The 24925-nt window shown below is 41.7% G+C and overlaps 1 protein-coding gene across 6 annotated transcripts in view; it reads left to right on the top strand.

Moving 5' to 3' along the window:
• The window catches only part of RAP1A (RAP1A, member of RAS oncogene family), a 95754-nt gene that overhangs the window by 11793 nt on the left and 59036 nt on the right, over nt 1-24925 (top strand). The window lies entirely within an intron of this gene.

The raw sequence follows: 24925 nt of genomic DNA, 5'->3' as shown, positions 1-24925 counted from the left end.
CCCGAAATACCCACAACAGCTGGCCCTGGGCCAGGACAAATCAAAGAGCCAGGAACTTAATCCAGGTCTCCTACATGGGTGGCAGAGACTCAACTGCTTGAGCCATCACTTCTGCCTCCGGAGGTGCACATAAGCAGGAAGCTGGACCAGAAGTGGAGGAGCCAGGACATGAACCAAGCACTGTGATATGAGTGCAGACATCCCAGGTGGCATCTTAACCCTGTGCCAAATGCCCACCCCATAAATATTGTTTCTTCTTATGTGATACTATAGAGCTATCAAATGAATGATACTTCATTTACTCAAGGAATCTCAGATATTCAAAACAGTGATTTAATGTCACAGACTATAAAATTCCAATTGTGTATTTTGAATAGTTTTGAAACTATTTCTGCCTCCTGTTTGTCAACAGAAATCAAGAGCTACAGTTACTCTCCCAGGATTAATACCTATCTCTCCCCTTCTTTACCCTCCAAACTATAGCTAAGAGAACAGGTTCTTTCCTAGTTTGGGCCATTCTGGTTCATACAATTTTTACATGAGATGATATAAGAAGTATATTAAACATGAATAGACTTTTATATCTTTATCTTGAAGGATTAAAATGAAAGAAAAAGAAACTCACTGGTTGAATAGAATATTGTGTGTTTTTCTTACTCTCTTTTATTAAGGGAAGTTTCTTTCCTCACTCCTTTAGAATCAGCAATTTTGTGTGTGTGGTTTTTTTAAAAGATTTATTTATTTGAAAGAATGACAGAAAGAGGTAGAGACAGAGAGAGGTCTTCCATCCGCTGGTTCACTACCCAGATGGCCGCATTGGCTGGAGCTGTGCCAATCTGAAGGCAGGAGCCAGGAGCTTTCCTGAGGAGGGAAATAAAGGCCAGATACTTAGAAAATACAATTTTCTCTTAGGTTTTGTTAACCAAGTTTTTTTTTTCTTTTTTCTTTTTTTAAAATCTGCTTTAAATCCTTGTATTCACAGTCAGCATACCATCTTTTGGTTCTGTTTGAATCTCTTAATAAATATTTTGTAACCATTTTAAATTTTACTCTAGTGTTCTGAGACTGGCATTTGATGTAGTGGTTAAGATGTCGCTTGGTACATCTGCATCCCATTTCAGAGTGCCTGGATTCAGGTTCCAGCTCTGCTCTCCATTCCAGCTTCCTGCTAACGCACACCTTGGGAGGCAGCTGGTGATGGCTCAAGTGAGGTCCCTGCCACCCATGTAGGAGAATTGGATTAAGTTCCAGGTTCCTGGCTTCATCCTAGCTCAGCCCTAGCCATTGCAGGCATTTGGAGTGAACCAATAAATGGAAGATCTCTTGCTGCCTTTAAAATAAATAATAAAAAAAAAGGAAAGGAAAAAATCAAATTTTATTGTAGTATTCTGAAATGAGGTGAGGAATAACAATAGCATTTGAAATGTTTCTGTAGCCAACATTAGTTAACCTACTGAGGTCTAACTTTTATAGTTCTGTTTGTGTAGTGGGAGGGCACATGGATGGACTTGTGATCGTTTCTGCCTTCTGTATCAGAAGTATGAACTGGCAATTCTGGGGTACTTAATGGCTAGTAGAGTTTTAACTCTGTATATTTATATAGTGTTAAGGTAGGGTTGTTTTTTCAATTGATGTCTATTCCCAGCTAGAATCATAATATGAGATCTTTAAACTCCCATGTTTATGAAATTTCTTTTTTTTTTTTTTTAAAGATTTGTTTATTTATTTGAAGGTCAGAGTTACAGAGATAGGGGAAGGGACAGAGTGCTCTTCCATCCACTAGTTCACTCCCCAGATGTCTGCAATGGCCAAAGCTAAGCCTGTCTGAAGCCAGGAGCTTCTTCTGGGTCTCCCAGGTGGGTGCATCAGGCCAAGCACTTGGGCTATCTTCTGCTGCTTTCCCAGGAGCTGGATCGGAAGTGGAACAGTGGGGAATCGAACTGGCACTCATAAGGGATGCCCACACTACAGACGGGAGCTTTACCTACTACACCACAATGCTGGCCCCCTTAAAATTTCTTATCCTTCAAATTAATTAATGTCTTAATGAGTTAAGTTTAAAGTTCTTTTTGAATGTGTTACAGGATAAGATACATAAGGGATGAAAGTAAATGAAGACAATTGAGAAATTGAAGGAAATTCTATTAGAGAAAGATTGGAGACAGGGAAGGGATTATGATATAGGATTTGCCTCAGGGGAATGGGTGACACATGAATGTTGTTGGGCTATACTGTGAAAAAGATTTATTTTCACAAAGAAGAAAAGTGAAAGTGATGAAATGAAGGCTGTGAGGAGATAAGTTGATATTGAGGGACAGAATACTTCTGACTAGATATTGCAGCCTACCGGGCCTTCAGAGAGGACATAATGAATCTGTCACCATTTGTGGCGGCATGCTGATGACTGCTTCACAAAACACACATCATCTGTCTTGTTGGTTTGAGTTGGGAGTACAGTAAACCTAGACAAAATGAAGATCATTGTTTCTGGGAGGAAGGAATGTATTTTTTTTTTTAATTTATTTTTTTTATTTTTGACAGGCAGAGTGGACAGTGAGAGAGAGAGAGAGACAGAGAGAAAGGTCTTCCTTTGCCGTTGGTTCACCCTCCAATGGCCGCCGCGGCCGGCGCACCGCGCTGATCCGATGGCAGGAGCCAGGAGCCAGGTGCTTTTCCTGGTCTCCCATGGGGTGCAGGGCCCAAGCACCTGGGCCATCCTCCACTGCACTCCCTAGCCACAGCAGAGGGCTGGCCTGGAAGAGGGGCAACCGGGACAGAATCCGGCGCCCCGACCGGGACTAGAACCCGGTGTGCCGGCGCCGCTAGGCGGAGGATTAGCCTAGTGAGCCGCGGCGCCGGCCGGAAGGAATGTATTTTAAAAGTTAGTTTTTAGTTGTCTGAGACTGCTTAAAATATGACAGGTTTATAAAAAATAACTTTATGTGGTATTTTGGTTCTTCATATTCTTAACATGTTAGTTTTTTTTCTCTTGCTAGATTTCTGTAGGTTGCCTTTAAACCTGCCCTACTCTTGTATCCTGCTGCTCTCCATTCTGATCATTTAATAATGACATACACAATCCCCAGGATGAAGATTTCATACTTCAGAAAGTTGTTTTGAATCCACAGTACAAGTATCAGTTTCCCATGTATATATCAAAAAATTGATGTAAGTGGTACTTTTATAAATTTAATGATTTAATATCAGATTAACTTAAACCTCAGGGAAGTGATGTAGGAAAGTGAATCTTATGCATTCTTTCATGTATGCCTGGATTATTTTAGTGGTGATTCTTTCACATTCAGATGATAAAAAGTATGAGAATTTAGTACGTTAGTAATTCAAAATTGGTGACATTCCCTGTATTCATTAAAACTTCTTGTACCGGGGCCTGCGCCATGGTGTACTAGGCTAATCCTCCACCTGCGGTGCCAGCATCCCATATGGGCACTGGGTTCTAGTCCCGGTTGCTCCTCTTCCAGTCCAGCTCTCTGCTGTGGCCTGGGAAGGCAGTGGAGGATGGCCCAGGTGCTTGGGCCCTGCACCCGCATGGGAGACCAGGAGGAAGCACCTGGCTCCTGGCTTCGGATCAGCGCAACACTGTCTGTTGCAGTTATTTGGGGAGTGAACCAATGGAAGGAAGACCTTTCTCTCTGTCTCTCTCTCTCTCTCTCTCACTGTCTGTAATTCTGTCAAATAAATAAATAAAAATCTAAAAAAAAAAACTTGTAAATTTAGAAAACTGAGTTTCATTCACACATGGGACAAACTTTAGTGTAAAATGTCTCTTTGAATTTTAAATAAGTGTTAAGTAACTTCTGACTAGTATTTCTCTCAAATTAGTATTTTTTTATCTTGGAATATGATAGCATTTTTTTTTTTGACAGAGTTAGACAGTGAGAGAGAGAAGAAGGTCCTCCTTTCATTGGTTCACCCCTCAAATGGCCGCTATGGCCGGAGCTACACCAAACTGAAGCCAGGAGCCAGGTGCTTCCTCCCAGTCTCCCACGTGGGTGCAGGGCCCAAGCACTTGGGCCATCCTCCACTGCCTTCCCGGGCCACAGCAGAGAGCTGGACTGGAAGAGGAGCAGCTGGGACTAGAACCTGGCACCCATATGGGATGCCGGCGCCGCAGGCGGAGGATTAGCCAAGCGAGCCACAGTGCCAGCCGGAATATGATAGTATTTTAATTCAGTAATCAGCTAAAATCTGTAGCTGAAACCGGGGGCAAGAGGGTTTTAGATGATGTGCTCATTCTTTTATTCTCCTGATGCTTCCGACTTGGGCCCCTGTCATGAATGGAACAAGCTTGAGATCTTGTTGCCACTCAGTGCCATCTGCCCACATGTGTGTGTAAGCAATAGAAGGCCTTAGATACTGTGTATAAACAATCTTTGCTTTGTGGTTTTCCTTAGCTGGCTCTACTTAGGTTCTAGTATGCTGGGCTAAGCTTGTGTCTTACAGTGAATTGTCCCAGTTTTGATCTTCTGCAACAATAATACTTCCATAATCATGTATTTAATGTCTTCTGTGTGTTGTTGATATGTTGAAGATGGACATAGGAAGCTTTTTAATAGGGCAAAGAAAATACTATTAATTATTAAAAGTTAAAAATTATTTATCAAAACATTCAGATACTTGTAAAAGAGTGTTCTTTATATAAAGAACCATCTCTTCCCCACCCTGTGGTTTTCACAGTATAATAAACTGTTTTTTTAGTTTATAAGCCAAAGGGTTTTTTTAAGATTTATTTATTTATTTGAGAGGTAGAGTTACAGACAGTGAGAGGGACAGAGAGAGAGAAAGGTCTTCCTTTCGTTGTTTCACTCCCCAGATGGCCGCAACTGCTGAAGCTGTGCTGATCCAAAGCCAGGAGCCAGGTGCTTCTTCCCGGTCTCCCACATGTGTGCAGGGGCCCGAGCACTTGGGCCATCTTCTACTGCTTGCCCAGGCCACAGCATAGAGCTGGATCGGAAGAGCAGCAGCCGGGAAATAGAACCGGCGCTCCTATGGGATGCAGGCGGAAGATTAACCCACTGTGCCATGGTGCCGGCCCCAGCCAAAGTGTTTTACAGACAATCATAAAATTGCTTTTGTCTGTATAGTTTTTAAAAAGTGTCCCATTGTTAAGGAGATAAAAGCAGAGTACCAGTGTTTACATAGTATGATTTCAGTACTTATTTTTATAAAATGTCTATTCATGTGTAGAATACAGGCTGAAAGGAAATACACCAAAAGAACCTAAATAGTTGTTTATTGCCAGGTTGTAGGATTCCGGGACATTTTAATTTTCCTCTTTAGACTTTTATTTTCTGAATTTCACACACTGCACATATATTTCATAAGCACAAAAGTTCCAAAGTGAATTCATTATATAGTATGAAATTAAACTTAATAAAACTTCTAAAGATGAAGATTCTGAGGAGACTGAATGAATTAAAGTGTTTAAAAAGAAATTAAATAGAATTTTTGGAATAGAATTCCATGTTATGGTAAAAATATTTTTACTATTTTCTGAGTGTGGGGAGTGAGAGAAGTGGGAAAAGTTTTATGCAGTTGATACGGTGATTTGGAAAATTTGTTTTAAATCAGGTTTGCCTCATTTCTTTTCATTCATATATATGTTATGAATAAGTGGTTAATTATAGGATTTAAACCTATTTATATAAATAGTATGCTAAATCTCACTTTAAATATGTGATTTAAATATGCCATTTAAGAATATGTGAGTATTTGTGATCAGCAGACAGTTTGCACATACATGGTACCTATTAGCTGTTCCTTAACTTTTTAGTTCTCAGTTTTCTCATGTATAAAAAACAAGTATATTTCTTTGGCTTTTTTGAGGATAAATATTCCTGGCATACAAAAACACTTACGTATTATTGCTGCTATTATGTTTATTATCAAAAAGTCAGCATTGATGTCTCTGGGAAACTGGAGTAAAACATCCTGGTGACTGGAACAGTGTCTTGGGTGTTGTGTCCCCTATTTTGATTAACTTTGTGTTTTCCACATTAGTTAAATTAGACCATTAGCCGAGTGTTTAGGTAGCTTCCTTTTTTGTCTGCTCAGTAAATCTGTGCTAGTTACAGCTGAACATTTTAGACCTAAAGCATTTAACATGGGAAGTTCATAATATGATATAGGTAGAATTTTGAATCCTGCATTTTTAAAAGCTGATGTGTCAAATGAGTCTATTAACTGGAGAATTGAGTGTAACTGAGAACATCTCAAGTTTTTATTACCCCTTAGTAATTTTTGTTCTCTGTATGTTTAATGTTCATCGTAGGATTCAGAACATTTTCTTTGTGAATAATGGTGACCAGAGAAGGCCAGTGGTTAGTGCTGATTTTCACAGATTTAGATAACCTCTTTTTTTTGTTTTTCTGTCACTGTGGTTATGAAGTAACTTTATTTTAATGGTAATTTATGAATGCATCTTATTTCTTCTAAATTCTTCATAATGCCTTGTGCCCAGTAGAGCTGAGGAATAATAAGATATATTTAGTAATTTGTGAAGAAATTTGAATCTTTAAGATCATCAAAGGGGGCCAGCATTGTGGTACAGTGGGTTAAGCCCCAGTCTGCAGCACTGGTGTCCCATATGAGCTCTGATTTGAGTCCCAGCTACTCCACTTCCAATCCAGCTCCCTGCTAATGCACCTGGGAAAGCTTGGAAGATGATCCAAGTGCTTGGGCCCCTGCACCCACACGGGAGACCTAGAAGAAGCTCCTGGCTCCTAGCTTCAGCCTTGCCCAGCTTCAGTTGTTGTGACCATTTGGGGCATGAACCAACAGATGGAAGATCTGTGTCTTTCTCTCCTTCTCTTTCTGTAGTTCTGACTTTCAAATAGGTAAAATAAATCTTTTTTTTTAGTTCATAAAAGGAGGGAAAAAAGGCATTAAAAGAAAGGGAATTTAGTGGGGATTCCTAGATTTCTGGGCTCTTAGATTTTTCTCTCTCTCTCTTTTTTTAAAAGATTTATTTATTTTTTGAAAGGCAGAGTTACAGCGGGGATGGAGAGTTTTCCACCCACTGGTTCACTCCACAAATGGTCACAATGGCCAGAACTGAGCTGGGCCTAAGCCAGGAGCCAGGAGCTTCTTCTGGGTCTCCCACATGGGTGCACGGGCCCAAGGACTTGGGCCTTTTTCTACTGCTTTCCCAGGCAATAGCAAGAGCTGGATTGGAAGTGGAGCAGCTGGAACTCGAACCAGCACTCATAAGGGATGCTGACTTGCAGGTGGCAGCTTTACCCACTACACCACGGTGCTGTTCCCTAGATTTTTTTTTAATCACTTCAGTACATAATTGTTGTTGCTTTTTCATTTTTTTATAAAAGTTAACATGTCAACTGATATATCTATGGAGGCTTACCATTTAGCCAGGTTACAAGGTTTATTCTTAGGTGCAAAATGTAACTTCAGTGTTCTGTGAGAATGTATTTGAAACTGAGTTCTGTGTTTCAAGATCCACAGCCACAAACAGATGACAACTCATGCTTGAGCACTAATTTTTATGACTTTGGACTTTCGGTGAAACCTATGTGATTGCTTAGATATAGCCCTATCCACTTCTATTGCCTACTTTTTTTTTCTATAGGCTAGAACCATATAAAAACTTCATAGCCATTTAAATAAATGCTTCATATAAGGAGGATACTTGATTGTAACTAAATGTTGCATGAGATTATTATAAATGGTTACAAAAACGAATATAAAAGAGAAGCTTGTGTTTTATAAAATTTCAGATACTTCCATTTTATCATTAAAGTGTTTTTCCTCATACTGTATATTGTGAGACTTTAATTAGTAATAGCCATCCAGTGAAAATAGGTTATCAGGATATGCATGTCCATAGCACCTAGAAGTTGGAAGATATTATTTTTGTTTTGTGTTGATTAAATAGTAAGTTGCCTTTCAGGAAAACATCAAGTAATTCTTGCTAGCCCTTTTTATAATTGTTTTCCTACTCAAAGTTTTATTAAAGTAATCTTTAGACATAATTTCAGTCATACTTTTTAAAAAGTTTATTATTTTTATTAAGTAATACATTTTAGAAGGAATAAATTCAGATAATGCAAACTATGCATATCAAGAAAAAGTATAAATAAGACAAAAGTAATGGTTATCAGTTATGTATCCTTAGAGATATTCCTGTAAAAACATACATTTGTACCTATATACATAGAAATATTAGTTTTGCTTTCACACCTTTTTAAAAAATTTCACATGTAGACTGGAAATATTATATACTAGCATGCAAGTAGATAAAAATTTCATTCTTCAGAGACAAATTTTGTTGGGGGGGCTGGTCCTCATCTCTACCCAGGTGTCTCTACTTATTCTTTTCTGTTAATTATCATTCTTTTTCTTGAAAAGACACCATTTAGTGTAGCAGATCTCCACCCTGATTAAGGTTGTACATTAGATTTAAATGGGGAGCTTTGAGAAATAACCTGATTCTGACTCTGCCATCAAGAGATAAGAGATTGTTATTTTTACTTTTTGTTCTTTTTTTTTTTTTTTTTTTTAAGAAAAACAGAACAGGGGCTGGCACTGTGGCTTAGTGGGTAAACCTTCGATCTGCATTGCCAGCATCCCATATGAGTGCCGGTTCAAGACCCAGCTGCTCCACTTCCTTCCAATCCAGCTCTCTGCTGTGGCCTGGGAAAGCAGTAGAAGATGGCACAAGTCCTTGGGCCCCTGCACCTACATGGGGGACCCAGAAGAAGCTCCTGGCTCCTGCTTTGGGTTGGCGCAGCTCTAGCCATTGCGGCCATTTGTGGAGTGAACCAGCGGATAGAAGACCTCTCTCTCTGCCTCTGCCTCTTTGTAACTCTGCCTTTGAAATAAATAAATACATCTTTAAAAAAAAAAAAAAGCATAGGAGAACAAAATTTTAAAAAGATAAAAAATAAGAAAAGGAAAAAAGATTAAAAAAAAAACAAAAAAAATAAATAAAAAAGTATGTTATTTCATTGGTCATAAAGAGGGAAGGCGTATTGGAGGAGAACATACTTATCTTAGCCTGCATAAAGATCTGAGCTTCTGAGTTTAAGTATGGAAGATGTGGGGAGCAACTCGGACTATACTGTTACTGGAATTAAGACTTATTCTATGCATCTGCTGTCCCACAATATGGCGCTGGGAGAGGAGCAAACAGCTTCTACCCAGCTGCCTCTCACCAACTTGACAAGCTGCAGGAGCTGCTTCTGATTGGAGGAGAGCAGCGTGCTCAGCGTGTGGGTAGCAGAGTTGGGATTGGTGGAAGAGGATTATAAAGGAGGAGAGAGACAACATGCACCAGGAACATCTATCTGAAGGAACACCTGAGGAACATCTGAGCAGCCCCCAAGAGAGCCGGCCGGCGGTGTGCCGCTCCCCCGCGGAAGTGGGGAAAGTGGCAGGGGGAACCGCCCTTCCACAGAGGTGGAAGGGTCGGTAGCCAACCCGGGAAGAACCAGCAGCAAACCCGGGGAGGGCCGAGCAGACCAAAGAACAGTGCAGGGTCCTGTGTCGTTCCTCCACGAAGAGGGGGAGTGACAGGAAGACATGGTTGAATCCAAGGGACTTTATTCCCCAGTTTTCCTGCCTTTAATCTATGTGTATGTACATATGAATGTGTGTGTATATACATAAAGATACTTGAAAAAGCTTATTTATTGTTATTTTTGAAAATTTACTCACTTTTGGAAGGCAGAGTTACAGATGGAGAGATCTCCCATCTGTGGTTTCACTCCCTAAATGGCCATAATGGCCAGGGCTGGGTCAAGTGGAAGCCAAGAGCCAGGAACTCCATGCTGGTCTCTTGCATTCGTGGCAGTGGGCCAGGAACTTGGGCCATCTTCTGCTTTCCTAGGCACATTAGCAAACGCACATTAGGCACATTAGTAGGGAGGTGGTCAGAAGTGGAACAACCGGGACATCAAGCTGCGTTCAGGTGAAATGCTGGCATCAAGTATCACAGGTGACAGTTTCACCAGTGGTACCACAATGCTGACTGCAAAAGATAAGTTTATTTTGGTGCAAAAAAATTTGAAATGCGTGCATACAATGAGTCTTTAAAAAAATTTGTTTAGATTATGAAAAGATGCATGGATTTCAAAAAATTTTTGTACCAAAATAGCCTTATCTTTTAATTCCATTTTCCATGAAACTTCTTGAGGTGTTCTTAACATAGGTATAGGTCTTTTTAATCTCTCAAATTCTCTAAGAAATACACTACCACAAACTTTGAACTTAGGCCAGTGTTGGTTAAACTACAGGGTTTGTAATTTGATTATGCGCTATATAGTATTTTTCATTTTTTTAAAGATTTATTTATTTGAAAAAAAGAGTAACAGAGAACAAGAGGCAGAGAGTGCTTCCATTCATTGGTTCACTTCCCAAATGGCCACAACTGCCAAGGCTGGGTCAGGCTGAAGCCAAGAGTCAGGTTCATCCCCATCTCCCATGTGGGTGCAGGGACCAAGGAATTGGGCCATCTTCCTCTGCTTTCCCAGGAGCATTATCAGGGAGCTGGATCCAAAGTGGAGCAGCCAGGGCTTGAACCGGTACCTAAGTGGGATGCTGGTGCTGCAGGGGGCGGCCTTACCTGCCACAGCACTGGCCCCTAGTGGTTTTTGTTGTTGTTGTTGTTTTTAAGGTTTATTGGGGCCGGCGCTGCAGCGTAGCAGGTTAAGCCTCCACTTGCAGTTCCAGCATCCCATATGGGGTGCCAGTTCGAGTCCCGGCTGCTCCACTTCTGATTCAGCTCTCTGCTATAGCCTGGGAAAAAAGTAGAAGATGCCCCAAGTCCTTGGGCCCCTGCACCCATGTAGAAGACCCAGAGGAGGCTCCTGGCTTCAGATTGGTGCAGCTCCAGCCGTCGCGGCCATCTGGGGAGTGAACCAGTGGGTGGAAGACACCTCTCCCTCTCCCCCTCCCCCTCCCCCTCTGCTCCTCCCCTCCTCCCTCTCCCTTTCTGTAACTCTGCTATTCAAATAAATAAATAATTGTTTTAAGAAAAGATTTATTTATTTGAAAGGTAGTTACGAGGAAGCACTCGGGCCATCTTCCACTGTTTTCCCAGGCCCATTAGCAAGGAGCTGGATTGGAAGTAGAGCAACCAGGACTCGAATTGGCACCCATATGTAATGCCAGTATCACAGGTGGCAGCTTACCCACTACTCCATAATGCTGGCTCCACTGCATAGTTTTGATCAGGCTGCACGTATGGAGATGGTCCATAAGATGATAATGGAGCTGAAAAATTCCTATAATCTAGTGATACTGTAGCCTTCCTAATGGTATAGCCTAATGCATTACTCATTTGTCTGGTGATTCTGGTGTAAACATACCTACCATGTTGCCAGTTGTGTAAAAATATAGTACATGTAATTATACATATACTATGTAATACTTGATAAAGGTAGTGAATGACTACTAGTTTATGTATTTATTATACTTTTATCATTACTTTAGAGCCTACTCCTACTCATAAAACATTTTTACTGAAAAATGGTATGATGTATTTCATTGATGTCAGCATCATAGATGCTGTGTTTACTGACTCTCTTGGTTACATCATTCTTTGTTATTTTGTGGGCATGGCCCTGTGAGCACTAGGATACTCTGTGTTTGTGTGTGTGTGTGTGTGTGTGTGTGTAGTAGGCTATACCATCTAGATTTGTGAACTCTGATGTTTGTACTCTACAGAATTGTCTAACAAAGCATTTCTCATAACATATCTCTATTAAGTTGTGCATGACTGTACTTTAATCTTAGGAAAGCAACATCATTTGTGCACTGCAGATTAGGTAGAAAAGATGACTGATAAGGCAATATGGTGTTGCGGTTAACCACACACATGCTAGAGCCGAACTGCCTTGGTTGCAATCCTGGTTTTATAATTTATGTCTGTTGAGCTGGACAATTTAGTTTTAGCCTGTCTGCCTCAGCTATAAAATGAGGATAATAGTCCCCACCTCATAGCAATGTGAATATTAAAAATCTTCATATATGTAAACTGTTCAAAACATCACTTTGTACACTGCAAGTGCACAATGTTAAGACTAATTAGGCCGGCGCCGTGGCTCAATAGGCTAATCCTCTGCCTTGCGGCGCCGGCATACCGGGTTCTAGTCCCGGTCGGGGCGCCGGATTCTATCCCAGTTGCCCCTCTTCCAGGCCAGCTCTCTGCTGTGGCCCAGGAGTGCAGTGGAGGATGGCCCAAGTCCTTGGGCCCTGCACCCCATGGGAGACCAGGATAAGTACCTGGCTCCTGCCTTCGGATCAGCGCGATGCGCCGGCCGCGGCGGCCATTGGAGGGTGAACCAACAGCAAAGGAAGACCTTTCTCTCTGCTTCTCTCTCTCACTATCCACTCTGCCTGTCAAAAAAAAAAAAAAAAAAAGACTAATTGATTCCTTTTCTTGTATCCTCTAAGACATTTCTTAACCTTTGCTTGCCCATTCCCCTTGACATTAAGTTAATACTTCCTCTAAATAATTAGAGCAGGGTTTAGCAAAATTTTTCTAATAGGGCTAGATAAAATGTTAGATTTTTAAGGCCACATATTCTCTGTTGCAAACACAATTGTCACTCCATATCCTTGGCTTCTGCATCTGTGGATTCAGTAACCACTGTTAGGAACAGTTGCATCTGTAATGAAAATGTACAGGCTCTTTTTCCTGATTATTCCCTAAATAGTACAGTGTAAAAACTATTTTCATGACATTTATATTGTATTATGTATTAGAAGTAATCTATAGATGGTGTAAAGTGTATGGGAGGGTTTGGGTTTGGTTAGATGTGATTGCTATATCATTTTATGTAAGAGACTTGTGTGTTCATGACTTTGGAATCTGGAGAAGGGGTTCTGGAACCAATTCCCCTTAGATACTGAGGGACAGAACACAAGGGGTGACTATTCAACTCTGCTGCTGTTGGGTGCAGGCAGCCATAAACTGTATGTAAACAAATGTGTGTGGCTGTCTATGGACACTGACATTTGAATTTCACAAAAGTTTCACATGTCAGAGTATTACTGTTTTGAAAAAAAATTTGTAAATCAAAAATCATTTTTAGCTCGCAGGCCACACACAAAAAAGTAGTAGTAATCTAGATTTGGCCTGTTGGTCAGTTTACTGCTGACCCCTGAAGTAGAATAAGGGAATTTGCATTCTGAAAACTGTTTTAGAAACCTTTTCTTTCTTAAGTATGCCTTCATTCTTTTTTTTTTTTTTTTTTTTTTTTTTTTAAACAGGCAAAGTGGACAGTGAGAGAGAGAGACAGAGAGAAAGGTCTTCCTTTTCCATTGGTTCACCCTCCAGTGGTCGCCACGGCTGGCGCGCTGCAGCCAGCGCACGGCGCTGATCTGAAGGCAGGAGCCAGGTGCTTCTCCTGGTCTCCCATGCGGGCGCAGGGCCCAAGGACTTGGGCCATCCTCCACTGTACTCCCGGGCCATAGCAGAGAGCTGGCCTGGAAGGGGGGCAACCGGGACAGAATCCGGCGCCCCGACCGGGACTAGAACCCGGGGTGCTGGCGCCGCAGGCGGAGAATTAGCCTATTGAGCCACGGCGCCGGCCATGCCTTCATTCTTTAATTTCCCTGTACTTTGGAAGGAATTTAGAAAATTAACTTTTTGGTATCACTTCAGAATTTTAAAATTCTGCTCACAGCATTGAACTTTTAAACTATTTATTAACACATAAATAATGAAACGTTCTAAACCTGCAAACAGTGACATATAAGGGCGCTTTAAAAGGTTCATGTGGCTGGCGCCGCAGCTCAATAGGCTAATTCTCCGCCTGCGGCGCCAGCACCCCGGGTTCTAGTCCCGGTTGGGGTACCGGATTCTGTCCCGGTTGCTCCTCTTCCAGACCAGCTCTCTGCTGTGGCCCAGGAGTACAGTAGAGGATGGCCCAAGTCTTGGGCCCTGCACCCGCATGGGAGACCAGGAGAAGCACCTGGCTCCTGGCTTCAGATCAGCGCAGTGCGCCGGCTGCAGTGGCCATTGAGGGGGAGAACCAACGGCAAAGGAAGACCTTTCTCTCTGTCTCTCTCTCACTGACCACTCTGCCTGTCAAAAAAAAAAAAAAAAAAAAAAAGTTCATGCAAAAATGGAATTAAAAGGTAATTTGTGTTTTCTGGGAACTTATTTATTTATTTGAGGGTCAGAATGAGAGAGCAAAGAGAGAGAATTTTCACTTGTTGGTTCACTCTCCAGCTTCCTGAAATAACCGTGGGTAGACCAGGAGCCAGGAACCTAGTCCAGATGACCCACATGGTGACAAGCCCAATTACTTGAGCCATTACTATAGCTCCCTTCCTGTGTTCACAAGAGCCTCTAATCGGTAGCTGAGCCACTTATTGAACCCAGATATTCTGATATGGGATACAGGCACCCTAAGTACTAGGCCACCTGCTTCTCTGAACTTTTTGAAGAATCCTTGAATTTAACTATATTTAGGGTTCTTTGGTTGTAGGCAACAGAAACATCACTGTGTTGTCTTGTTCACTGGTTCTTGTCCTAGTTAGGGAACCAAACATGTAGGCATGCGCGCATTATAGAAATAGATTTTGTTTCAAAGAATTGGCTTGCATGATGTGGGAACTGGCAAATTGAGGCCAGGAGACTGTACACTTTCCATCTAGAGCTTACCAGCAGCAAATTTCTTCTTTAAGGAAGCTTTTTTTTTTATGGCCTTTCAGCTGATTGGATGAGGCCTACCCACATTATTGAGGATAATCTTCTTTACTTAAAACCAGCTGATTATAAATGCTAGCCACATTTACATAATTTTACAGCGACAGCCATGTCTGTTTTCTGAATAACTGGGTACTAAGACTTAACAAGTTGACACATAGAGCTGACCATAATAGAGTTCAATAAATAGTGTCTAAAAGGATGAATAAATGACTAACATGATTGGTTTAAGGAGAAAAATGTTGGTTTTATGGATATTGAGTAACAGAATTTAAGAAGTGAGCAGCTAGTTCTCGGGAAGCCCTAAGAAAAACAAGAGCATTTTGCAGGGGTCAAGTTCCAGGTAAGAAACAGTGGCTTTAATGCACCATAGGAGTAATGAATTGGCTCGAACCATTTTGCAGCCTTACTTCATTCTGCTCAAGATACATCTTCCTGGGAAACAGCCTGTTTGGCCTAACCTGAGTTTAGGTCACACGTATAGCCCTTGCCCAGTGGAAGGTGGGACACCTTGATTAACATTTCCATCGAAATATTCAGGGAGATGAGGGTTGTTTCCCAATAGAGAGTTAGGCTGCTGTTTCCAAAAGGAGGAAGGGATACTAGAGATACAAAAATAACAGATGTCTACTACACCATCATCCCACTTGGAAGGACAGCTGGTGAAACAGACATGGATCAAGGCCAGAGCTGAGAACTTTTACAAGCCCTGATAATGAGCTCATGCCTTATCTAGGGGTCATAGACCCTTGATAATTGAAATAGACCCTTGATAATTTAAATTTGGGTACCAAATTTGGGGCCATTTTCTCTCTACAGAAAATCATACCTGTGTTTTTGGAAAAGGTTTGTTTTTGTTTTGTTTTGCATAGTGTTTGAAAAGGTTCTTGTGCTTCCTAAAGTACATCCATGTTTGGTGGAAAAGAATCTAGTCTCTTACCCTGAAAGGTTACCAACTCACAGGAAGAAGGTGGAATATTTTTAGACAGGTGAAGTGCAGTAGCCAGGGTTACTGAATTTCAGTAAATTGTTTGACTCATGTTGAATGATAGATTTGAAGGATGTAAGACTGAACTCTGAAGAATAAAGTATCAAGGGCTAGAGGTCAGCGTTGTGGCATAGTAGGTTCAGCCACCCTCTGGGATGCCTGCATCCCATGTTTGAGCGCCTAGGATTGAGTCCTACTTCTGCTTCTGATCCAGCTTCCTGCCCATGTGCCTGGGAGACAGCAGATGATGGGCCAAGCACTTGGGTTCCTGACACCCATGTGGGAGATCAGGATGGTGTTCCTGGTTCCTCTCTTTGGCCTGGCCCAGCCGCAGCTATTATGGGCATTTGGGAAGTGAACCAGTGGGCAAAAGAGCTTTCTCTCCCTCTCCTTCCTGCTGTCTTCCTCTCCTCTTCTCCTACTTCTTCCTTCCTATAGCTCTGCCTTCCAAATAAATAAATAAAAATGAAACTTAAAAAATATATATCAGAAGCAGACATTTGGCAAAATTGTTAACATCCACATCCTATATTGGAGTGTCTCAGTTGGATGGCTGTACTTCTGATTCCAGCTTCCTTAAAGTGCACCCTTGGAGGTAGCAGATGATGGCTCAAGTACTTCCTCATTCCTGACTTTGCCCTGGCCCATCCCCAGCTGTTGTAGGTATCTGGGGAGTGACTCGCAGATGGAAGACCTGTCTGTCTCCTTTTCTCTCTTTAAATACAATATCAGATCTCACTCGCTTCTGATAATTTACCCTCTCATGATTCTCCTTAATTGCTGTATTTCTCTTGGAGGAATCAACAGTGGAAATAGGAATGTTAAAACATACAGAATTTAAAGAAATATTTAGGAGATGAAATCCAGAGAACTAGCTTGGTTGTCAGTTGTATACAGGCAGCAGATATATGGCTTGTAGGTTTCTGGCTTGTGGAATTGCAGGGGTAATAGTAGAGGGCAGATAGAAAGGCTGTTCTTAAATATGAGGGACAAACTCAACCTTTGAGTGGGACTTGAGGAAAAAAATATAATGACTGGACTTGGTACATTTATCAAGAAGGGGAGAGAATGAGCTACAAAGTGGAGCAAACATTGATAAAAAGATTGACACCCAGTCCTGAAGGCCCTGGTGAGATTTCACAACAGGATCTGTAGTAGTGACATCGGTTACACAATGACATTTTCCCTAGCAATGAAGAGACATTTTTAAGGTTTGTTTAGAGTTGATGTACTAGCTGATTTGAAGGTGAAACATAGGAACACGTTGAGTAGAAGAGTCTGAACAAAGACCAAAATGGTGATGTGGTAACTAACACAGAACCTCTACTCTGTGCTGAGCATATGGATAAGTGTACTTTGTAAATATTAATCCATTTACTCAAAATAACCCTGGGAGATTTGGGGGACCATTATAGTACTATTTTTTTCTGAATTAATCTAATATTGAGGTAAGTCTTGAGATGTTTGCTGTGCTTGGTATATGTTTTACAGATTATAGGCCTATATTTCAATTATTTACTTCTTTCCAGTATAAGGCAATATTAGAATCAGAGCTCTAGATGTAATAAATATTAAGATTTTTACCTTCTAGAAAATTAAATCATATGTGCTTAGTTGTAGCTTCTTCTTTTGATCCCTGGATTCGAATGTTCTTAGTAATAAAGGTGTTTCCTGTGTTTGAGAAGTTTCTGATTTGGCTATAAATATTTTCTAGTTAACATTCTTAGTCCAAAACTGTATCTCAAACAAAGCATGCTACTTGTACTCTTAGAGAATTTCAGTTCTTATTTCTAATTGATACTTCTTAACTAATGTGAATTTATTTATATTGGTAAATAATTATAGAAAGACTTCTATTTATTTATTTGAAAGGAAGAGTTACAAAGAGAGAGAGGGAGAGACAGATCTTCCATCCATTAGTCATTCACTAAATGGCCACAGATTCTAGGCTGGGGCCATAACAAAGCCAGGAACTTCTTCCAGGTCTCCTGGGTGGGTGTAGGGGCCCAAGCACATGGGCCATTCTCTTCTGTTTTCCCAGGTACGTTAGCAGGGAGCTGGATCAGAATTGGAACAGCCAGGACTTGAACTGGTGTGTATGGTGTGTGGGATGCTGGTGTCGCAGGTGGCAGCTGTATCTACTACACCACAGTGCCAGCCCCTGTAACTCATTTTTGAGGAATCTTGAGAATTATGTGAGACCCAAAGAATTAGACTCCAACAGAGCATTATGAGCTGATCATTTCATCATTTGTTTGTTTAAATGTCAAAGGTCTAATAGATCTAGCTACTGAGAAATTTCTCCTTATCAATGTGTGTGTGTAAATGTAGATAATATTTTCAGTCCTTTCCAGTCTATGCTGTTCTGAGAATTCTACTCCTTTTTTTTTTTTTTTTTTTTTAAGATTTATTTATTTTTTACTGGTTCACTCCCAAATGGCCACAACGGTTGGAGTTAGCCACTCCGAAGCCAGGAGCCAGAAGCTTCTTCTGGGTCTCTCAAACGGTTGCAGGGGCCCAAGGACTTGGGCCATCTTCTGCTTTCCCAGGCCATAGCAGAGAGCTGGGTCAGAAGTGGAGCAGCCGGGCTTTACCTGCTACACCACAGTGCTGGCCCCGAGAATTCAACTCTTGAGTGAAGATAGCTAGTGCAGTTGGTATTCAGAAATAATTCTACACAGAAATTCCTCTGTAATCATTATATTTTCACTTGTATATGGTCACTGCTTAACTGTGATACAGTTTCTGTTTAGTTGAGGGCTCTTTTTGGCCTATGTGGTTACTTGGAAGTTTTATCATTATAGGAATATTTCTTTTTTGAATTTAAGCATTCTCCTATCTCCACATATATTTGTAATTTTAATTAATTATTTCATTAAATGTTAACTCTTTTTCAGCTCTTCTAAAATCCATAAGTATTTGCATGTTTGTGATCCTTGATCACTGCCCTCAACATATTGACATTGGCTGCAAAGTTTTATTTTCTGTTTGCCTATACAGTATTCTTTAGGTAAAAAAAAATACACAGTTCATTCAGCCATAACTTGAAAAAAACAGAATTAGACACAAGTAAGCCGATATTTTCCAAGATTAATGTTCTTTCTAGTTAGAAATTTCCCCAGCAGAGATGTTGTACTCAAAGTAGTTTTCTTGGTTAAAAGTATTTTAGGGGCTGGCATTGTGGTGGTATAAGTTGCCACTTGCGACACTGACATCTCATGTGGGCACTAGGTGTTTTTTTTGGGGGGGGTGCGGGGGGTTGTTTTAAAAGATTTATTTCTGCGGCCAGCGCTGTGGCACAGTGGGTTAATGCCCTGACCTGAAGCGCCGGCATCCCAAATGGGTGCTTGTTCTAGTCCTGGCTGCTCCACTTCCGATCCAGCTCTCTGCTGTGGCCTGGGAAAGCAGTAGAAGATGGTCCAGGTCCTTGGGCCCCTGCACCTGTGTGGGAGATCAGGAAGAAGCTCCTGGCTCCTGGCTTCGGATCGGCACAGTTCCAGCTGTCGCAGCCAATTGGGGAGTGAACCATCGGATGGAAGACCTCTCTCTCTCTCTCTCTCACTCTCGCTCTCTCTTTTTGTAACTTGTAACTCTGACTCTCAAATAAAAAATAAATCTTTAAAAAAAATGATTTATTTCTTTATTTGAAAGTGTTACAGAGCGAGGGGAGACCAAGAGATCTTCCATCTGGTGGTTTACTCCCCAAATGGCCATAACACCTGAGGCTGGGCTAGACCAAGCCGAAGCAGACTAGGTCGAAGCCAGGAGCTTCTTCCAGGTCTCCCACATGGATGCGGGGGCAGGGACTTGGGCCGTCTACTGCTGCTTTTCCAGGCACATTAGCAGGGAGCTGGATCAGTAGAGCAGCCAGGACTTGAACCAGTGTCCACATGGGATGCTGGTACTGCATGCCAGAGCTTAACCCACTGCACCACAGAACCAGCCTCTGAGTGCCAGTTTGAGACCCAGCTGCTCCACTTCCAATCTAGCTCCCTGTTGAGGCATCTGGGGAAGCAGAGAAAGATGGCCCAAGTACTTGGACTCCTGTACCTTTATCAGGAGACTGGGATAAAGCTCCTAGCCCTGGTTTTGGCCTGGCCCAGCCCAGCTGCAGACCCAGCCATTGCTGCCATTTGGGGAATGAACCAGCCTATTGAAGATATCTCTGTCTCTCTGTCTCTCCCTCTTTCCCTTCCCTCTTCCTCCCTCCTATCCTTGCTTCCTTTCTTTCACTCTGCAACTCTGCCTTTCAAATAAATAAATAAATCTTTTTAAAGATTATCTTAAAGCTTTGATCAGAATTGCATTTTTGCAGACTTGTATTTCTTTGCTTATATACTAGACTTTGTATTGAGGTATACATAAATAATCATGGGAAGAGGGAAAGTAGAGGTGGGGGTAGTTGGTTATGTTGATGCAAAGTAGGTGGAACTGCATGATTACAAATATTTTCTGGTACTATTTCTACCAACAAACACTGTTTCAAGTATTACTGCACTATGTTGCAAGTAATGTAGTACATTGTCAGCCACAGTGACTGCAGACTTAAAGTCATTGGATTGGGCTTTTTTATTTTTGTTTTGTTTTGTTTGTTTGTTTGTTTTGACAGGCAGAGTGGACAGTGAGAGAGAGAGAGAGACAGAGAGAAAGGTCTTCCTTTTGCCGTTGGTTCACCCTCCAATGGCCGCCGCGGCCAGCGCTGCAGCCGGCGCACTGCGCTGATCCGAAGGCAGGAGCCAGGTACTTCTCCTGGTCTCCCATGGGGTGCAGGGCCCAAGGACTAGAACCCGGTGTGCTGGCGCCGCAAGGCGGAGGATTAGCCTAGTGAGCCGCAGCGCCAGCCGGATTGGGCTTTTTTAAAAGTCAGCCACTGTTGGCCGGTGCCGCAGTTCAATAGGCTAGCCTATCCTCCACCTGTGGTGCCGGCACCCCAGGTTCTAGTCCTGGTCGGGGCGCTGGATTCTGTCCCGGTCGCTCCTCTTCCTGTCCAGCTCTCTGCTGTGGCCCGGGAGTGCAGTGGAAGATGGCCCAAGCACCCTGCACCCGCATGGGAGACCAGGAGAAGCACTTACTGGCGCCTGGCTTCAGATCAGTACAGTGCGCTGGCTGCAGTGCGCCGGCCGCAGCAGCCATTGAGGGGGTGAACCAACGGAAAAAGGAAGACCTTTCTCTCTCTCTCTCTCTCACTGTCCACTCTGCCTGAAAAAAAAAAAAAAAGTCAGCCACTGTGAATAAAGAAATCTACTAAAACAAAGCTTAATTTTGAACTTAAAAATTTAATACAACTGGCTATTCCAGTGTGTACATGTGGGAAGTATTGCCTTAGCCCTTCGTTCATCACCCTGTTCTGCCGTGTAATGTGGTCATCACTGCTTGTCATTTCTCCAGGATTGGATATGAAAAAAAAAAGAAAATAGATGAAAGCACACATCTGGTGACTATTTTGCCCTTTGAGGAGGTTTTGTTTTTGTTTTATTTTTAGTGCAGAAAATGAAATCTAATAAACATACAACTTAGCCAGTATATAGAGAAAACTGCATAGAGTTTATGAGCCCGGAGGGGCAAGTGTTTGGCGTACTGGTTAAGATGCCACTTGCATCTGATATGAGAATGCCTGGGTTCAAGTCCCAACTCCACTTTCCTCCTAATGTGCATCCTAAGAGGCAGTAGGTGATGGTTCAGATATTTAGGTCTCTGCTAACCAATGTGAAAGACCCAACTTGAGTTCCAGGTGTCTGGTTTCAGCCTGGCTTGGTCTGTTAAGATTGCTATCTCTGTTTTTAGCCTTTCAAGTAAATAAAATTTTATTTATAAAAAAGTGTGAGCAATGAGGTTTTGTTGCCTGATTCAGAATCTGGCCCTACAAATTACAATCCATGACCTTGGGTAAGATCCTTTTCTTTTTTAAAAATATTTACTTACTTACTTACTTACTTACTAGAGAGAGAGAGATCTTCCATCCACTGGTTTACTCCGCAATGTCCCCCATGGCCAGGGCTGAACCAGTCCAAAGCCAGGAGCCACAAGCTTCTTCTAGGTCTCCCACATGGGTAGCAGGGGCCCAAACACTTGGGCCATCTTCTGCTGCTTTTCTTAGGGCATTAGCAGGGAAGTAGAGCAGGTAGGACACATACCAGCACCCATATGGCTTACCAGCCTCTCAGCAATAGGTATACCCACTATGCCACAATGCCGGCCCAAAGGTAACTTTTCCTAGTCTCACTTTCTTTGGCTATAAAATATGAATGAATTAATAGTACCCCTAGCTTATAGATGTGAAAATCAGATATTTTGGTCCACATGAAGTACTTACACAGAATACCAAATTATGTCATTGCTTTATCATGCCTGTCTTCATTTGTTGTGATTGATGGTCAGAACTTTATTACTGGGTCTGCCTTGATTTTTGAAGTTACTGCTTGAGTTCCATAGAATTTTTTGTATGCAGTTTGGAATTTAAAGGATTATTTAATACATTATTTCTTTCAGCTGGAATAAGCTGAAAGTGCAATAGACTAAATGTTGTCTTAGATTGTTAAGACCTGGAGAACCGGTCTGAATGCTTTTATGCACTTCTTTAACCTTTATGTCATTTAGAATGTGAGATCGATTTGTGCTGTTTCCATACCTGTTAGACAAAAAGAAATCACCATATTGTTTATTGATACCATTAGAACTATCAGGAAAAGTACTTGCTTTCAGTGTGGACACCAAGAGAACCCTTATTAACTTTTTTTTTTAAGATTTATTTTATTTATTTGAAATACAGAGTTACAGAGAGAGGTAGAGACAGAGAGAGAGGTCGTCCATCTGCTGGTTCACTCCCCAGATGGCCGCAATGGCCAGAGCTGTGCCAGTCCGAAGCCAGGAGCCAGGAGCTTCTTCCAGGTCTCCCACTTGGGTGCAGGGGACCAAGGGCTTGGACCATCTTCTACTGCTTCCCCAGGCCATAGCTGAGAGCTGAATCAAAAGAGGAGCAGCTGGGACTAGAACTGGCACCCATATGGGATGCCAGAGCTTCAGGCCAGGGCTTTAATCTGCTGTGCCACAGCGCTGGCTCTCTTATTAACATTTTTTCTTAAATGTTTTCATTAAAGACAGAGAGCCCATCAGCTGGTTTATTTCTCAAATGCCTACAAAGACACAGCTAAAGCCAGGAGCTGGGAACTAAATCCAGGTCTTTACACGGGTGGCAGAACCCAACTTCTTGAGCCATCACCGCTGTCTCCCAGAATCCTCATTAGCAGGAACCTAGACAGACTCAGGAGCTGTAGCTGTGAAATTGAAGCCAGACACTGGATAGGAGACATGGGCATCCTAACTGGCATCTTAAATGCTAGACCAAACTGCCTGCCCTAATATGTTTGTAATAAAAACTTTGATTTATAATTCTCTTAACAGCAAATATGAGTTGATATTATGAGTAATATTATTTGCAGAGTGCTTTTAACAAACTTTGTCTCATTTGATTTTTACAGCTTTGTGAAAAAGGTAGGACAGATGGTAAAACTTTTACTTTTAAAGATGAAAAATCTGGCTTCAAAGTTCAGTGACTTACCCAGTGATTTAAAACCTAGTTTTGTATAATGTCTCTTAGATTACTTTTCATTCTATATCAAACAGCTTCCATTTGGAGTAATTTCCCCTTTTTTATTTTTTTAAGATTTTTATTTATTTATTTGAAAATCAGAATTACACAGAGAGAGGAAGAGAGGCAGAGAGAGAAAGAGAGAGAGAACTTCCATCCGATGGTTCACGCCTCCATTGGCCGCAACGGCTACAGCTGCATCTATCCAAAGTCAGGAGCCAGGAGCTTCCTTTGGGATTCCCACGTGGATGCAGGGGCCCAAGGGCCTGGGCCATATTCTACTGCTTTCCCAGACCACAGCAGAGAGCTGGATCAGAAGTGGAGCAGCTGGAACTCGAACCAGCACCCATATGGGATACCGGCACTGTAGGTGGTGGCTTTACCCGTTAAGCCACAGCGCCAGCCCCAGTCATATCCTTTTTACATGATCCACTTGTAAAAGGATACTTCCAAAAATTCATGGAAACATAAAATTAAAATGAATTTATTTTGGTGTAAATTGTTTTTTAAATCTGTGCATAGTTTTTTCATAATCAACACTTTTTGTTAACTTTTTGAAGATCCTTGTGTGAATGTGATGTGAATGGGTTTCAAAAAATTTTTACATCAAAATAAATTTTTAATTCCACAGATTTTTTTAAAGACAATACATTCTTTAAAAAAAAAGATTATTTATTTGAATGTCAGAGTTACACAGAGAGAGAAGGAGAGGCAGACAGAGAGAGAGTCTTCCATCAGCTGGTTCTCCCCCAGGATGGCCGCAACCGCTGGAACTGTGCCGATCTGAAGCCTGGAGCTTCTTCCAGGTCTCCCACGAAGGTTCAGGGGCCCAAGGACTTGGGCATCTTCTACTGCTTTCCCAGGCCAAAGCAGAGAGCTGGATCGGAAGTGGAGCAGCCAGGTCTTGAACTGGCACCCATATGGGATGCCGGTGCTTCAGGCCAGGTTGTTAACCCACTGCAAAACAGCTCTGGCCCATCCACAGCTTTTAATTTCTACATTTTGAAGTAGCCATGTACCTTCCAAAATGAAAACAGATTGTTGAAATTGCTGGCTTTTTCACATTTGCCGCAAGTATGTGCCATTTAAGAAAATAATTTTTTAGTGCTGTTTTAGTTTGAAAGCAAAATTGAGCAGAAGGGATGGAGATTTCCCCCATACCTGTTACCACCACAATTCATAACCTCCCTATCAACAGTTGCCAGAGTGGTAACTTTGTAACAACTGATGAGCTCGCATGTAATTATCACTCAGAGTCTACAGTTTACATTAGGGTTTACTCTTGGTGTTCTACAATCTGTGGGTTTGGACAAATGTATATATCCACATTAAAGTATATTATACATAGTAGTGTTTTTGGTTTAAAAATTTATTTTCATTTTATTTGAAAGGCAAAGACAGAGATCTTCCGTCTACTGGTTCAATCTTATCCAAATTCCTGTAGCAGCCAGTGCTGGACTAGGCTGAAGCCAGGACCCTGGAACTCAGTATGAGTTTCCTGTGTGGCTCAGGTGGACCCAATCACTTGAACCATCACCTGCTACTTCCCAGGGAGCACCTTAGCAAGAAGCTGGAGTTATAAATGACTTCTTAAAATAAATAAGTATTTATTTATTTGAAAGTCAGAGTTAAAGAAAGAGAGACAAAGGTCTCC

The sequence above is a fragment of the Oryctolagus cuniculus genome, chromosome 7 (genome assembly GCF_051225735.1).
Source record: "Oryctolagus cuniculus isolate XC-2025 breed Fujian yellow rabbit chromosome 7, ASM5122573v1, whole genome shotgun sequence".
Lineage (NCBI taxonomy): Eukaryota > Metazoa > Chordata > Mammalia > Lagomorpha > Leporidae > Oryctolagus > Oryctolagus cuniculus.
The sequence above is the reverse complement of the archived record's forward strand: the minus strand, read 5'-3'. Positions and strand labels throughout refer to the sequence as shown.